Genomic DNA, 18046 nt, shown 5'->3' with positions numbered 1-18046 from the left:
CCCAAGTGCTGGGATTAAAGGTATGTGCTACCACCGCCCGGCCTTCCACCTCCTTTCTTTTCTTTGACTGAATATCACTGTGTAGGCCAAGCTGGTCTGGACTTACTCTGAAGCCCAGGCTCAGCTTAAACTCTTGCAACTCCTGCCTCGGCCTCAAGTGCTAGAATAACAATCATGCCCCACTACCACCAAATGGCTTTGAAGTATGAAGGAAATTAAATACAACAGTTCTCCCTTATAGGGAGAACTCCTCCTATAGTGGAGGACCTCAATTATAATAGCACCAAATGCTGCATACATTGCTTTTTCTGTATGTTCTGCTGCGTGGTCAGAGAACCAGAGGCAGCCCTTGCTTCCATGTTTTTATTGGGTTTCATTTTTTTAGCACACAGGGTGGGGGTGGGGGCCTGTCTGGTTGTGGTAGTGGTTGTTTTTTGAGACAGGGTCTCATTACTGTCTCGGCTGGTCTGGAACTCACTATGTAGATCAGTCTGCTCTTGAACTCATATCTTCCTGACTCTTCCTTCTGAGTGCTGGGGATTAAAAGTTAAAGGTATGTACTACCACACCCAGCCTGTTTTTGTTTTGAGACAATGTCTCAAGTACCCCAGGCTAGCCTCAAACTTGCTATGTAGCCAAAGATAATCATGAACTTCTCATCCTCCTGCTTCTACCTTCTGAGTACTTTTATGTGCTGCTGGGGATGGAAACCACTACACACTAGACAAGTGTTCTACCAATGGAGCTTCAGTGGATAATGTCCTGGTGCGTCTTTTTCAAACCTCTTAGACTTTGAGACTATTATTAAGTAAAATAAGGCTTACCTAATCTATATTTTGGCAATATAAATACAATACAATATTTAAGGCTGACTAACAGGCAACATACAATATGGGTTTGAGGACCAGACAACCAAAGGGGCAATTCATATCCCAGGGTCCTAAACAGAAATGGAGTAGGACAAGCATAGATTTCCTCACACTATTAATAGTAGCATGTGATTTAAAATTAATGAACTGCTTGTTTCTTTCTGGAATTTTTCTTAATATAGTCAAATCTCAGTTGATAGAGATAACTGAAACAGTAAAAATCAAAATTATAAATAATGAAATAGATACTATAATGTTCCATTTTAAGATTAAGCATAATATTTTCTTGTAATTATTTTTAAATTCAAAATCTATCTGTAGTATATATTAAATATCAGGAAACTCCAGCTTATGGACCAAACCTTTCAGTCTGCCACCTACCTTTGTATAGCCTGTAAGCCAAGAATCATTTTTAAATGGCTGAAAATCAGAAAGACTATTTTATGACACATAAAATTTATATGAAATTCAATTTTAGTGCCCATAAAAAAGTTATAGAAGTGGGGACATATCTAGTGGGAGAAAACTGTCCAGCCTACATGATGAAATACTCTATATTTTCCCCCAGGAGCCCCTCCCACAAATATATTACAACATACCCATGCTTATTCATCAATATATCATCCATGTCTACTTTTGAGTTAGAATGGCAGAGTTGAGTAAATTTAACACAGAAGTTTACCATATTTATTATCTGGTCTTTATCCCGTAATCACAGAATACATGGTTAAATAACATATTCTAACTAGGGAGAATATCAAAATTTATATGTTAATTATTAATACATAAATACTAAGTCACTTATAATATATCTAAATATTAACTTCTTTTTGTTTGAATTTCCAAATTTTATAAATTACATGTTTGGTTTTTTTTCTGTAAGGGTAAGGGTGCTGGAATATGGCTCAGCAGTTAAGAGCATCTGTTGCTTTTGCTGAGGTCCCAGGTTCTGTTCCCAGCACCCTTATGGTGGCTCACACATCTGTGCCTCCAGTACCCGAGGATCTGACACCATTTTCTGAACTCCATGGGCACTACACAGGCACATGATGCACATATATACATGCAGGAAAAATACTCACACTCATGAAATAAATCTAAAAATAACTAGCTAAAGTAAAGGCAGCACAGTAGTTTTTAAGCATTGCAGAGTCACCTGGGCACCTTGCAAAGAAATGGAGATTCCTAGGCTTCCTGGATTGTTCTTAGCACCAAGGCCCAAGAATTGACACGGTAATTCCAAGATTCAGTAGGGAACCTGAGGCAGGAGAATTACAAGTCCGAGGCCAGCCTGATTACAAAGTGAGACCTCAAGGCTCAAAAGCATTGCCAGGTATTCTGGTTAGTTTTAACTGTGAACTAGATACAACCTAGAATAATCTGCAAGGACAGCCTTAATTGAGGAATTGCCTAGATCAGAATGGCCTTCGGGTATCTGGGATGGGGGTTATCTTGACTGTTAATTGAATAGCCCATTGTGAGCTGTATCATCCCTAGGCAAGCAGTCCTGAACTATATAAGAAAATTAGCTGAGTATAAGCTGGCCTGGAAGCCACTTAGAAAGCACTGTTCTTCATGGTTCCTGTTACACTTCTCTGGCTATGAAGTAAGTTGCTTGGTTGGAGAAATGCTGTTTGAAATAGCCAACAGGCCTGCCTTCAAGTTCCTGCCTTGACTTACCTCAATGAGTAACTATGTTATCATCCCTTAAATTGCTTGTAGTCAAAGTATCTATCACAACATCAGAAATTAAACTAAAACACAGTAAGTTTGAGAACCTAAGTTCAATTCCTAAAACTCATACTAGAGAGAACCAACTCCCCAAAGCTGTCCACTGATCTTCATAATGCACTGTTGTATATTCATGGATATACACAGAATCATAATATAAAACTGAAGTGATTCTGTCTCTCTTACGTACACACACACACACACACACACACACACACACACACACAGAATGGAGAGTAGTGTTGTTGGGAAATGTGACTCAGTTATAGAGTTTTTTCCTAGCACTTATAAGGTGCTGGATTCAGTCACTAACAACATGCAAATTAAAATTGTATATGAATTCAATGTGACTAATGAGGCCTAACTAGTATAGGCTCTACCTCATTAAAAAAAATAAAATGAAACAGGGATGGTCAACTGGCAAATTGCTTGGCTAGCATACCAAAAGCCCTGGGTTTGATCCCCATAAATCTATAAACCAGAAATGGTGGCACAGCCCTGTGAGTTGGAGCCAGGAGGAACAGAAAGTTCAAGTTCATCCTCAACTACAGATGGGGACTTAAAATGGCCTGGGACTACCTAAACAAAAGTTAGTTAACTAGAATAAAATAAAAAATACCTTGGGAAATTCTGATGACCACCGTTTGAGAATCATTAAGCTTCTAACTCCTCTATTGGAAAACAGGTGTATTCTCAAGTCTGTAAGGCGGCTATTCTCCATGTGGCTCCAGGCTCACTTATGGAGTTAAAAAACCATTTACAAGTATTGAAAAGATCTCCTTAAAGACCAAAACACTTCCATGTAATAGTATTAGACTTCACAGAATTGATCTCAGGCCACAAACTATAAAGACATTTAAGAAATCATTTTTTGATTTTGGTACCATATCAATGGAGGCTACAGTTACCTAAAAGTCATCTTTCCTTTTTCTGTTACACATTTGTAACATTCATATACTTAAAGGAAAACAACCTATCTTAACAGACTGAATGCAGAAGAGCGTATAATAAACTAGATGTTTCTTTGAAGCAAGATATTAAAGCACTCTGAAGCTTCTCTCCTGAGATTTTTCCTTTTGTGTATGGGTCTGAGGCATAAGCATATATCACAACATGCACATGGATGTTGAAGGATAATCTTCCACCACGTGGGTCCCAGGAATCAAACTCAGGTCATCAAACTTCTGTGGCAGGCACCTTGACTAGCTGAACCATCTTCTGCCTCACCTCCCATTTTTGGAAACAGGGTTCCTCTATGTAACTCTGGTTGACCTGGAATTCCCTATGTAAACCTGGCTAGCCTTGAATTCACTGAGATCCATGTTCCTTTGCTTCCCGAGTGCTGGAATTAAAGATGTATGATACCATGTCCAACTTTTTCTTTGAGACAGAGTCTCTAGCCCAGGCTGCCACCTCCCAAGCACAGAGATTACAGGTACATGCCACCAACTTGGTTTACGCAGTGCTATGGAACTAACCTAGGGCCTAGTGCATGACAGGAAAGCACTTTACTGAGTTTCACCTCCAGCCTTATTTTTTTTTCTGGCAATACAGACGTAATTATTTTTATTATAGTATAATGAGTTTCTTATTATTTTTGAAAATTATATTTTAATCTCTAATAAGGTGAAAATACTAATAGATATTAATTCAGGTATGCAAAAAGTTTTTTAAAATCCTTAATAATTCTTTTTGGTGGAGGTGACAGGTATGGGGATGTGATTGAGATAAAGTATCACTTTATAGCCCATTAGCCCATGATGGCTGGAACTTACTATATATCCAATGCTAGCCTTCAGCTCTTTTTTTTTTTTTGTTATTGTTGTTGTTCTTCAAGATACAGTTTCTCAGCTGGGTGGTGGTGGTGCACACCTTTAATCTCAGAGCTCGGGAGGCAGAGGCAGGCAGGTCTCTGCCAGTTTGAGGCCAGCCTGGTCTACAAGAGCTAGTTTCAGGAAAGGCTCCCAAAGCTACAGAGAAACGCTGTCTTGAAAAAAAAAAAAAGATAGGGTTTCTCTGTGTAGCATTGGCTGTCCTGGAACTCACTTAGTAGATCTGCCTGCCTCTGCCACCCCAAGTGCTGGGATTTAAGCATGGACCATCACTGCCAGCTTTTAGTTCTTGATGCTTCTCTTGCCTCAGTCTCCCAAGTGCTGGCATTATAGGCATATACCACAATGCCCAGGTGAGGAACCATTAGCAATTTTTGAGCGCATAAAGAGATAGTACTGACAAAAAAAAAAAAAAGATACACGACCATAAGATATACAGAAGTCTCTCCAAGAAGGCTGAGCAGGAACGTGGACTTGTCACAAAGTCTGACAATTTGAGTTCAACCCTGAGGACCCACATGGCAGAAGAGAACCAACACTCCCGAGTTTCCCTTTGACCTCCACACTTGTGCCATGGCTCCCACACACTAAATAAATTAAAATTTAATTAAAAAACCCAGAACAGTAGTATAGTACTGAGACAGAATAATCAACAGAATGTTGAAGTTAATGTCTGCATTTGGTTTTCAGACATGAAGGGACAGGTTTCAATAACAACCAGCTAAGTGGACCAAACAGAACAGATGCTAGTAAGAACCAAGCTGAATAGAAGTTATGTGACTCATGGCCAACGCTTATAGCTGATCTGGAAGCAGGGTTATAAAGGTCAACGACCTGACTCAAGAGATTTTAGTTTTTTTTTTTTACATTTTCAAACAATCTTTAAAAACACATTAATTTTATGTATATGAGTACTTTGTGTGTATATGTCTGTGCACCATGTGCCTCTAGTATCTGCAAAGACCAGAAGAGGTCACCGGACTCCCTGGAACCAGAGTTACAGATGGTTTTGAACCAGTGCTCTTAACCACCAAGTCGTTTCTCCAGCCCTAACTAGAAATTTTAGAATATTCAAAGAAGTACTTTGAGCTATCCTCAGAAATGATAATGGGAGCCATAACAATAGCAAGTTTCAAACTAGCCAGGATTACAGAGTGAGACACTGCCTTAAAAATAGCAATAATAATAATAAAATTACAGCAAGAAGCAAAAGTAGAAATAAACTGGATGTGGTGGCACACACCTTTAATTCTAGCATTTAGGAGGCAGAAGAAAGCAAATCTCTTTGAGTTCAAGCTTTGAGTTCTTATGACTAACATTAGCACTAAGGAGACAAAAGCAGAAGGACCCCAACTTAGGAGGCCAGCCTGGAATATACAGGAGGACCCAGGCAGGCTAGCTTGAGTTGGCTCTACAACACGATCCTGTTTCAATAAGTAATAAATAAATAAAATTTGTTTTGTTCTGATGCCCATTTTTGGATAAAGTATGATCCCTAAAATAACAGTGATCATCACAGATTTTTTTCCTTTTTTTTTAGATTTATTTATTTATTATGTATACAACATTCTGCCTCCATGTGTGCCCACACACCAGAGGAGGGCGCCAGATCTCAGTACAGATGGTTGTGAGCCACCATGTGGTTGCTGGGAATTGAACTCAGGACCTCTGGAAGAGCAGCCAGTACTCTTAACCTCTGAGTCATCTCTCCAGCCCCCAATTTTTTTCATCTTTAGTTATTTATTAGTTTATCTGTTTATGACAGGGTCTCAAGTATCCCATGCTGGCCTCAAATTCATTACATAAGCTCAGGGTGGCCTCAAACTTTAACTTTGCCACCCAAGTACTGAGATTGCAAGCATCACTACCACTCCAAGTTGGAGACCAAACTCAGGGTTGTAAGACTGATAAACCATAGCTCTACTAACTAAGCTACATTCCTAATGTCCCCATCCATCCCCTTTTTTAGACTGGGTTTTGCTACATTTTCTAGATGAGCCTTGAACTTGCATTCCTCTTGAAGCATCAGCCTCCCAAATGGCTGGGATTATAGACATGGACCACTGTGTCAGGTTCAAAACATTGATCTTTAAGGACCAACTTAAAATTCTTATGATTTATAGCCAGAACAGCTTATCATCTTTCTAGCTCTTTGTGTGTGTGTGTGTGTGTGTGTGTTTTTGGGGGGGTGTTTTTGTTATTTTGTTTTTGACTTGGTCTCACTCTGTAGTACAGGATACTTGTGCGCTCACTACAAAACCAAGGCTGCCTCAAAACTCACAGAATTCTTCCTGTTTGTCTCCTTGGTTAAAATTACAGGCCTGATGTGGGATTCCCTTTTGTATGCTATGAATACCATTGGTTAATAAAGAAACTGTCTTGGGCCTATGCAGGACAGAATAGAGGTAGGTGGGAAAAAGTAAACTGAATGCTGGGAGTAAGGAGGCGGAGTCAAGGAGATGCCAGATGCTGCCATGGAGAACAGACGAGCCAGAACCTTGCCAGTAAGCCACAGCCACATGGTGATACACAGATTAATAGAAATGGGTTAAATTAAGATGTTAAGAGTTAGTCAATAAGAAGCTAGAGCTAACGGGTGGGGCAGTGATTTAATTAATACAGTTTCTATGTGGTTATTTTGGGAGTCTGTGTGGTTGGGAAATGAACAAGTGGCCTCCTACAACAAATTGGTGTTCCAACGTGTGCTAGCTAAGTCCACATAAAACCTGAGAGGGCTTGGAAAGGAATTCTAGACACTAGAAAACAAAGTTTAGTCTTATTTTTTTTTTCAGATGGGCTCTGCTTGCTGCTCCTTTAAGAGAGGTTTTCCTAATTAAGCAGTAGTAAAGAAAAAAAAAAAATCCATGCAGTTTCAAAATGGTGGCTTCCTGGGCCATGCTAGCAGCACAAACTCTGGCTCTTTCAGGAGGCCAAGTACTTAAATGAGGTTTGTGGGCAACTTGCTGCAAGTTACTTGGTGGCAGCATGGGCCAACTGGTTACCAGAGTTCAGGTGGTGAGGACGACTCCCAAACGGCAGTAACAGAGGCAATGAACATACCTCTGCCATGTTGGACTGGGCAGAGCCAAAAGGCAAAGCAGCCTTACTACTAGCCAAGCCGTTTTAACATTTTAAGAAATAGTCCTGATCAAAAGAAAATTTCAGATACATAACAGGACAGATTCAGACATAAAAGACCTCTAAACAAGACATAGTGTGTTTAAAAAATGTATGTAGGCTTGGGAGAGAGAAGAAAAATATAGAGAATTATAAAAAGTAAAGAAAAATAAGCCATGTAAAGATGGAAAATCACAGTCTGGATTATGTATATTATTGTGTTTTCTTTAAATTATTTGACTGTGAATGAGCTAAGTACAGAGAGACATGTCATTGTATGGGCTGCTAAGCCAAACCAACATGGATATATGGACTTGTTGCTTTGAAAAAGAGGTTCTTTTGTTTCCACAGAAGACAAGAATCTGTGGATTAATTCCAGACTAATGTGGTTTGATGGACCAAGACCCCCCCCCCCCCAAAAAAAAAGTTTTCCGTGAACACTCCTAAAAATACTTTGCCCAACAAAAAGCAGGAAGCAGTTTGGAGAGAACTATGCCCAAATTTCCATATATTGTTTATAAATGTTTGCTTACATTTAAAAGGGGATGTGCTATAGAGATGGATACTTTGCATTGGTATGGACCTTGGTTTATGGATACAAATTTTAGATCAATTTTATTGTATATACATATAAATTTCTGCTCTTGATTAAGATATTGTGCTTCTCATTTGAAAATGTAATGCACAATTAAGAAATATAGGTTAATAGATAATCAAATATATTAGTCAAGCTTGTACTCATGTTAGTTAGATTTTCTAGATGTACAGAGATGTATTTCAGATGGATAGGCATTCTTCAAACCTTTCAAAGACTATGGAATAGGGCATTTAAAATGTTTAAGAACTTAGGACTTTTCATGACAATGAGATGCATCTGCTCCTGGAAGCACCAATTACTTCAAGAGGAAAATGGGCATCAAAGAGGCTTTTTATGGAATTTGTTAGCCATTTGGGCAAGAAACTGCTCTTGCCTGGACTGTTTGATGGCATGCTGTATGAACTGGACATGCAGGACCCATACAGAAATGACTGCTGAACTTGCCTAAGGGTGACACTGTCCTTCAGGATTCCTGTTTTATGAAAGAACAAAAGGAGTCTGCCAGACATTCTGCAGGACACAGAAAAAAGTGACTGATAAACTGCCAATATAGGTAGAACTGTCTTTGAAATTTCCTGTTTCATGGAAAAGTCTGCCAGATACTATAGGCTGGTAGGCTGAAGATGGGTGCCCCAATGATATAGAAGAAATTTGGGTGATTGTCCAGGCAGTGAGATGTCTCTGTCAATTCTAGAGTTTTAGAAGTTGCTTACTATGCACTTCCTGTTACTTAGGTAATAATATATCTTTCTGGAGCCTTTGATGGAGTTGAAAAATGGATAGTTATAGTTTTCCTTAGTTATGATAAAAGATAAAGTAAATATAAATATTGTAACTCTAATTTTTGCTTGATATGTGTTTTGTTATATGTAATTTTTCTGTGTTAAAGTTAAAACCTTCCTTTTTATTTAAACAGAAAAGGGGAGGTGATATGAGATTCCCCTCTGAATGCTATGAATACCATTCATTAATAAAGAAACTGTCTTGGGCCTGAGCAGGACAGAATAGAGGTAGGCAGGGGAAAACTAAACTGAATGCTGGGAGAAAGGAGGTGGAGTCAAGGAGATGCCATGTAGCTGCCACTGGGAACAGATGAGCCGGAACCTTGCTGGTAAGCCACAGCCATGTAGCAATACACAGATTAATAGAAATGGGTTAAATTAAGATGTAAAAGTTAGCCAATAAGAAGCTAGAGCTAATGGTCCAAGCAGAGATTTAATTAATACAGTTTCTATGTGATTATTTTGGGAGTCTGGGCAGCCAGGAAATGAACAAGCAGCCTCCTACAACACAAGCCAAAGCCATCATGTTTGCCTGGACTTTAAGACCTCAGTATTTGTTTTGTTCTAGGTAGGAAAAAGTCATAATACTGTACAATGATAATTATGGGGAAGATTAGTTCTAGAGAAAATTATCTATTAATATTCTCTAAGTCTACACATTTATTTGTAGCACAGGCTCTACCTGGGGGTAGTCCATACTCCCTGACTGGCATAGATGAGTTTCACACAGTATCAGCAAACCACTGCTTGAACAAAGTTTTAAAAAGTCCATTAATGGTATTACTGGATCTATATTAGTGTCAGAAACTTATTAAAGTAAAACCAATGAAATATCACTCTAGTTTGATGGTTTAATAAATCATACTGACAAGCTAGTTTCAACATAAACCATTTTTAACAACCCTATGTTCTATTCAATAAAGCTTGATTTTATATAGTCAAGCATGCTCTTATTCCAAAAAGAAAGGTTATTAGACTGAGGAGAAGCTTTGGTGGATAAGAACTGCATAATCTAGAGCTGGAAAGATGGCTCAGTAGTTAAGAGTTAAGGCTGCTCTTCTAGAGGACTCAGGTTCAATTTCCAGCACCCACGTGGCAGCTCCCAACTGTCTGTAACTCCAGTTCCAACAATACAACAACCTCACACCAAGGGACATAAAAGAAAATTAAATTTTATTTTAAAAAAAGAACTGCATAAGCACAAGGACCTAAATTTAGCACCCAGTTAAAAAGCTGGGAATGGCCATGAGCCTTTAACTCCTATACAAAGAAAGTAGTGAGGAGACAAACTAAGCTGGGAGAAGGAAGAGATGGAACTACCTGAGGCTGCTGGTGAACACCTGATACAGTGAGAATCTGTCCGGCAGGAATAGGCAAGGAACCACAGAGAAAGACATCTGATTTTTACACACATACATTATGCACACACAAATTCTTTAAAAAATTGTTTGTGGTGGTGGTAGTGGTAGTTTTTGGTGCTTAGAGATTGAACTTGGGGCCTTGTAGATGCCAAGCAATGGGTTCTTCTACTGAGATACATTCCCAGCCTTTCCCTATTTGCTTAATTTGAAAAAAAAAAAAAAAACAGTGTTTCTACTGTATCATGCATCCCAAATAAAATCTGACCAGTTTAGGGGCTGGAGAGATGGCTCAGAGGTTAAGAGCATTGCCTGCTCTTCCAGAGGTCCTGAGTTCAATTCCCAGCAACCACATGGTGGCTCACAACCATCTGTAATGGGGTCTGGTGCCCTCTTCTGGCCTACAGGCATACACACAAAATATTGTATACATAATAAACAAACAAATAAATATTTAAAAAAAAAAGTAAAAAAAATCTGACCAGTCTAGCAGATAGCCTTATTTATCTACCTCAGAAAGAAGCACTGCACCTGACAGGAAGATCATAGCAAGCAACTCACCTCAAAGGCAAGCTAGGAGACACTGTGGTAGAACATTGTTACCACAGAGGCCCACACCACAGGTTCAGCAAGTAACTTCTTACGCTAAATCTTGGCTTCTATTAGATTTTCATAAAATGGTACTTATTAGGAGGAAATGCAATGCTGAAGAGAAAAAAATTTCTCCAAAAAGTCTGTTTTCATATATATGAGAACATTTAGAGTTGAAGTTGCCAAAAGATGAGAGAAAACAACAGAACTAGTAAGTATTGTCCTAAGCACATTTCATAAGATTAGTATACCGAGCTTGGGTTTAGTTAGGAGCCTTTCCTAAACGTCAGCTTACAAAGTTTTTTTTTTTTTAAATCAATCATTTATTTTTATGTGCACTGGTATTTGTTTTCCTGTGGAAAGTTGTTGTGTCCTGGGAACTGCAGTTACAGACAGTTGTGAGCCACCATGTGGGTGCTGGGAAAAGAACCTAGGTTCTCTGAAGTGTAGTCAGTGGCTCTTAACTGCTGAGCCATCTCTCCAGCCCCAGCCTTCAAAGTTTTAAGAATAAAATGTTTATCTTCTCATATAGCAATTCTGTTTTGTTTTGACATAGGGTCTCATTTAGCCCAGGAAGTATTCTCCAAGGATGACCTTGACCTCCTGCCTATACTTCTTAAATTCAGGGATTGCAGGCTTGTGTACCATGCAGTGCTCAAGAGGAACTCAGGGCTTCATTAACTGAGGTACATCCCCAGCCCCACACAACCTTCTTGAATTTATAACACTCATCATATCCCTCCCCAAGGAAGCAAGATAGCAAATGTTTACTTTCAAACTGAATTTTGTTTCATCATATGGATTTGTATAAAATCCATATATATATATGAAATTTGTATAAAAGAACAAGTAAGGGAAGGAAACAAAATACTACAATTTAACAGGAAAATAAAACCACTGAACATCCTTTCAAAACAAAAGTGTCCACCAGGGAAATACTGAAGAGAAAATATCATGATGAAATATTTTTAAGACATTAAATGATCCAATGCAAAATCTTTGTTGTTGGGTTTTGTTTTGTTTTTAGTTCAAAGACATGATTATTCCTATTATTTATGTTCCTTCTTTTTTTTTTTTTTTAATCATTTCCACTGGGTCAGCAGAATCATGTCAATTTCATTTTCTTTACAACCTGCTTTTCTTCTGATTCGTCAACAGTTCTTTGATCTGAGTCTCTATTTACATATGTTTGGACTAGAGAGGACCTGAAGAGTGATCAAGATTACCATGCTTTCCAGGAGAATCCATACGTACATTAGGATAACCTTGAATTTCAGATCTTCCTGCCACCACCTCGCGTGCTTGGATCATAGGTGTGCGCCACCATGCTCTCAGTTCATGGATTCCTGCATGCTAGGCAAGCACTCCACCAACTGCGCTCCATCTCCAGTACAATTCATAATTTTAAATAGTGAAAGTGAAAATGAAAACCCCAAAAGAGGAAGGTACTTTAAGATGTATTCATCAACTAAAGTTGCTCAAACATAAATTCAACTGTCAAGTCTAAAATTAACATGCAGAAAAGTTGTTGCCTGCCAATATAAAGACTTCATTCCCTAGATGGCCTCTGATGGCCTAGCTAATGTGTAACACCATTTCTGCTCTAGAATGCGGACCTACCACCCCTTGAAACACTAACTGTAACTGGAAACTATGTATGTCTGTACATAGTTGGTGCTAGTTTATATTCCAAACAAAAGGTGACAAGAGCTCTAAACTAGAAACCTTAGAATTATGGGGAAGCAGCAAGTAACTAACTGTTCTATGGACAGGAGCTTTAATTTTCTGATTTCTAACTTAAAATGTCTGGGGAAATTTTTGCTTCAAGAGTTACACTTAGGTCTGGAGGGATGGCTCAGCCATTAAAGGCTAGGCTTACAATCAAATATATAAGAGTTTGGTTCCCAGCACCCACAGCTGTCACTCCAGGTACCATTAAAAATTAAAAAAAAAAAAAAAGAGTCACACTTAATGACAATGTGGGGGAGGGGAGCTAAAAGCTACTATAATTAACACTTTCAGTCATTACACAATCAAAAAGAAACTGACAAGGTAGGCAGAATGAAGAAACTGTAGATTGATGGAATGGGTGCTATTTCCCAGGAGAGTCTAAAAAGAACTGAATAGATTGTTTGTGATATATCAGCATGTCATACAGTAATCTATCAACATTACTATAAAGCCAGGCATGGCACACAGACACCTTTAGTCCCAGTACACAGGGTCAGGTGGCTCTCTCTGAGTTCCAGGACAGCTAGAACTACAAAGAAAAAGAAAGAAAGAAAGAAAGAAAGAAAGAAAGAAAGAAAGAAGGAAGGAAGGAAGGAAGGAAGGAAGGAAGGAAGGAAGGAAGGAAGAAAGGAAGCCATTAATATAAGATAGTTAAAACTGGGAATGATGGTATAACTGCTTGTAATCTCAGCAGTTAGAAGGCTGAGGCAGGAGAGCTGTTAGCTGGGAGGTCAGAAGCCAGACTGGGCACCACAGCCAAATTATACCTCAAAAGACAAAAAAAAAAAAAACAAAAAACAAAAAACAAAAAAAAACCACCCAGGAAGAAAGAACAAAACTAACAAACAAAAGGTAAATAGTAATTACAATATCTAACTTTATATTCTTGTTCTCTACCCCTATCCAATGGTCACCAGCCTAGGAATTCAAGGATGTCTCAAACAGAACATATTTGAGTTTCAACAAGACACTTCTTGATATTTCACAGAACATAAAGGCTATGGGGTGGGATGTTAATTCAGTGGTTTCATGGGGATAAAATTCACTTGCCTACCTTATTGGAGGTTCTGGATTCATTCTCAAGTCAGGAAGAGAAAGGAGGAAGGGGGGAGAGAAAGAAGGGAGAAAAGGAAAGAACAAAAAAGAAGGAAAAGGGAAAAGAGAAAAAGGGTAAGTTGGATGAGCTAATACAGCCTATCCTTGTATATTTTACCAGTGACCCAAAATGAAAATATTGTCAACATGCTTATCAAGTTTATCAATAATACAAAATATGAGTAGTAGGGGCTTGTGATATGGCTCAGCAGTTAAGAGCACACTGGCTGCTTTTCCAGAGGCCCTGAGTTCAATTCCCAGCAACCACATGGTGGCTCATAACCATCTCTAATAGGATCTGTACATGCAGACAGAACACTCATACACACACACACATATACACACGTATATATGTATGTGTGTGTATATATATATACATATACACATGTGTGTGTGTATATATATATATATATGGCCAAGAAGCCAAAACATATTATTACACGTCTTTAATTTCAGCACTCCAGAGGCAGAGACAGATCTCTGTGAGTTCAAGGCCAACCTGGTTTACAGAGTTCCAGGACAGCCACTGATGTTACACAAAGAAACCCTGTTTCAAAAAATAAATAAATAAATAAACAACAAAAAACAAAACCCCTGAGTTGAGATTCTCAGCACCTATTCAAAAGGCCTGGTATGGAATCATGCCTCTGTAGTCCCAGCACTGAGAAGAATCAGATTCCTGGAGCTCACTGTCCATTCAATATAGCCAACTGGTGATTTCCAGGCTCAAAGGACTCAGTCTAAGGGAATAAAGAAGAAAGTGATAGAACAAACACCCAGTGCCTTCCTTTGACCTTTGTGCACACAACCCCCTACCAAACACACACACACACACACACACACACACACACACACCACATACACACAAAAAATTAAAAAGTGAGCTGGGTGATGGTGGTGCACACTTTTAATCCCAACACTCAGGAAACAGAGGCAGGCGGCTCTCTGTGAGTCTGAGGCCATCCTGGTCTACAGAGTGAGGTCAAGCCATGGGGTCTGCATAGGCAGGCAGCAAGCACCTTTACCCTCTAAAGCCATCTCACTAACCCATCTGCAGCATGTTTTTGGAGAAAAAGGAAGACTTTTTCAAGAACTCCAAAATCAAAGAAACAATTTTTAAAAAAATTTAAAGTTAACATTTAAAAAATAGTTAAACATTTTTCTTTTTAAGCAAATATCTCATTTGTTTTTCTCAAAGAAACAAAATAAGCACTTTTGTGTTGGCACCTTTATCAAGGAATGGGGCAATTATGTTTCAGTCCCATATACATAACACACAGATACACTCCCTCTCTCTCACACACACAACTGGACAGAAGGAATGTAATCTGTGCATTAACAAAGAAGTTATTGATGAGCTATATGAGTCTAATTCATTATTAAATGATACACAATTACTAAACAAACGGCAATGTTCTGTCCTTTTCTGTGCAGAATTAAGAACTGGTAAGACTACTTCATATAGCTGCCAAACTTCTCTTTAGCTTCTTTTCTTACAGTCATGTTAAATTTCGCAATAGCTTCCACTTACTTTACATCCCCCATGTTTAAAAACAAGAGTTCCTCAACCTCTGCCTTAAAATATTATGGTAGCTCTTTAGTTTCTAAGTCTGGATGCAAAGAAAGCATGGGGAAATGTTCAATTTCCTAAACTATGATTTATTTTATTCACTCCATTTAAAATATTAGGAGGGGACTAGGGATGTAGCTCAGTTGGTACAGGTGCTTGCCTAGCATGCACAAAGCCCTGGGTTCAATCCCCAGCACCACATAAACTGATAAACTGGGCATGGGAATGAATGCTTGTAATTCCCACACTTGGGAGGTAGACATGGATCACAAATTCAAGGTTATGAGTTCAAAGCTAGTATGGGCTACATGGCATGCTACATAACACACACACACACACACACACACACACACACACACACGACCCTGAGTGTTCAGTCTATAACCTCGGCACTTGGGAGAAGGACAAAGGAAGATCAGGAGTTCAAGTTCAACCTCAGTTACCTCAGTTTGAGGTGTACCTGGGCTGCATGAGACCCTATCTCAATTAATACATAAGAACATAACAAGACAATTAAGACTAAGTTCAATCATCCCTTAAATTACTCTTAATGAATGAAAGGGAAAAGCCATATTTAAGGAAACAAACTTTATTTGTTAGTGTTTAGAGATATATACAGGTTCTACAGAAATTATACTGCTGAAAAATTTAAACATAGGAAACAAATGAGTTTGCTGAAAAAAATCTGCACATTTCCACAATCTTCATATGAACTCTGAGAGAAATTAAAACACCCTCCGCTAAGCAGAAAACAAAGTTTGGAAAATAGTAACACGGGAATCTGGGTAGGAGGTGCCTGGGTAGTAAACACCCAGTGAGAACATAACAAGCGTTTCAGAGCAACATCTAAGTCCCTACGGGTCTCCAACTTGGGCCTTCGAAGTCCCAGACCCACATCCCTGTGTTTTGAAAGAGATGACGCTTGAAAAGGGAAATACTGGAAAAAAGAGAACAAGAGCAGTGTACTATTTTTCTTCTTCTACACACCTATGCTAGAATTTTGGCTGGTCTGGGTGCCATGTCCACCAAAATCACTAAGCAAAATCCCGACTGCCTTCCGACTAAGACCCAAGCTAAAGACTTGTATGTCAGCCGCTGTCTTTTCTCCAAATATTCCCCCTTCCCTCCGGACTTCCAAACTATTACCGAAGCGATGCCTTCTAGCAACTCAAGGCACTCAGTCTTCCTAAACTCATCCACTTAATCTCTCCAAAGCCATACTTTCTGATACCATGTTTCTGCTGATTCTTATGAATTCAATCGAAACGCCAAACCCTCGGTTCCAATGTCCACCTCGACGAGCTTTTCAGCAGATCAACGCATGCTTTCACCTGAGCGAGGCTCTGGATGTCACCCGAACCTGCCTACTGCCCATTACCTCTGCTCTTTGCAGTACCGAGCCCTAACCCCACTCTAAGGGAAATCCTGAGTCGTCAACCTAGTTTAGCAGTCGTCCTCTTTCTGCTACTCCAAGGTCCTTCCATTTGACTTCCACTACACTTCTCTTCCCTCAGGATTCAACCCCCTTTCCTCGCCACGCCCTGTGCCCCCCGGGGCTACTTACCCCAAGTTCTCCCCACACTTCAGTCCTCTGGCCCCGCCTTCCTCCAAAAGGAAGGAGGCGGGAGAAGAGAAGAGGGCGGCACTCCGCAAGGTAAAGGCGATCTCCCATTAGCGCTCATGGCCGCCAATTGTGGCTTCCTGCTCTCTTATTGGTTGTCTTAGACTGTGCCCCACCCTCTTCCTCAGACAGGCCCGGCCACCGCCTCAGCGCCCCCGTCCAACACAGACTGGGAGGGGAGACCCCGGCCCGGGACGCTGGGACTGGCCGGAGTAGAAGGGGAGCCTCCTGTCAGACCACGGACCAGCTAATGTTAACAGGACTCACCCGCTGGCAGCTCCGGCGCCTCCCGCCCGCCCGCGCTCGGTCCCACAATCTGTCTCCTGCTCCTCCTTTCCCCCCTCAGCGGAGCAGATACTTTCCTCCCGTCCGGCCAGGCGTGTTCACTTCTCGCGAGAAGTGGGGGTGCGGGCGCGATTCGTGGGGGCCGAGTTGGAAAGGGACCGCGGGGCGGGGCTTGCTGTGAGCGTGGCGTGAGTGGAAGGCTGGCCGAATGCTGTACACACGACCCACACGTGTTCGGCTGAAAATCGGGGGTGATGAGGGGGAGGGAGAAAGCGGCAAGGAAATCTCCCGTTGTCCGTAGGTGTGGCGATCCACGGAAGAAGGGAATGAAGGGAATGAGATTATCTCAGGCAGCTATAAAAATACACCCTTGTTAAAGGAGAACGAAGGGAGCAAAGCAAACTGAGGGGCTCGGGGCTGCAAGCTGGTGACTAGTTGTAAGAAGCAAGTTAAACAGGCTTTCAGCGTCCCAAACAGGTGACTGCTTTCTATTTTCTTCTTCACTGGCCGTAACTTCCGTCCGGTGTCTGGCTGTGTGCAGTAGGACGGTAGTGTGAGGGGGAGTTGGTGGTAAGGATTCAACTGCAGAGACCACTTAAAAAAAATAGTTTGTTTTTACACTTATCTATTAGCAGGGGGTGGAGTGAAGCGCATACGAAGGTCAGAGATCTGGAGATCTCTCTTCCCGCTGTTGTGTGTTCAGGGGATTGAATTTAGGTGTCCAGCGAAGACTGGTATAGTATGAGCCATCTCGTTGGATCAGAACTGTATACCTTTTTTTTTTTTTAAAGTACCGGTTGATACTACTAGTCTTCAGGATCAGTATTTCCTTAATGTCAACGTAGTTTTAAATGCCCTTAGTCCTA

General features: G+C 40.2%; 1 protein-coding gene across 7 annotated transcripts in view; it reads right to left on the bottom strand.

Annotated features, from left to right (window-relative positions):
- Positions 1-17281, bottom strand: part of LOC126491185 (cyclic AMP-dependent transcription factor ATF-7) — a 103673-nt gene extending 86392 nt beyond the window's left edge. For 3 of the 7 annotated variants that reach the window (XM_050126657.1, XM_050126655.1, XM_050126658.1), the window contains exon 1: positions 17163-17250. The gene's annotated coding sequence lies outside the window, so the exon portion shown is untranslated. The other 4 variants (XM_050126653.1, XM_050126656.1, XM_050126652.1 and 1 more) reach the window with 4 other exon arrangements.
- Positions 17282-18046: the final 765 nt, after the last annotated feature.

The sequence above is a fragment of the Alexandromys fortis genome, unplaced genomic scaffold (genome assembly GCF_014885135.2).
Source record: "Alexandromys fortis isolate MF-2015 unplaced genomic scaffold, M_Fortis_MF-2015_v1.1 scaffold_264, whole genome shotgun sequence".
NCBI classification, from domain to species: Eukaryota; Metazoa; Chordata; class Mammalia; order Rodentia; family Cricetidae; genus Alexandromys; species Alexandromys fortis.
Note: the sequence above shows the minus strand (reverse complement) of the source record. Positions and strands in the feature narration are given on the sequence as shown.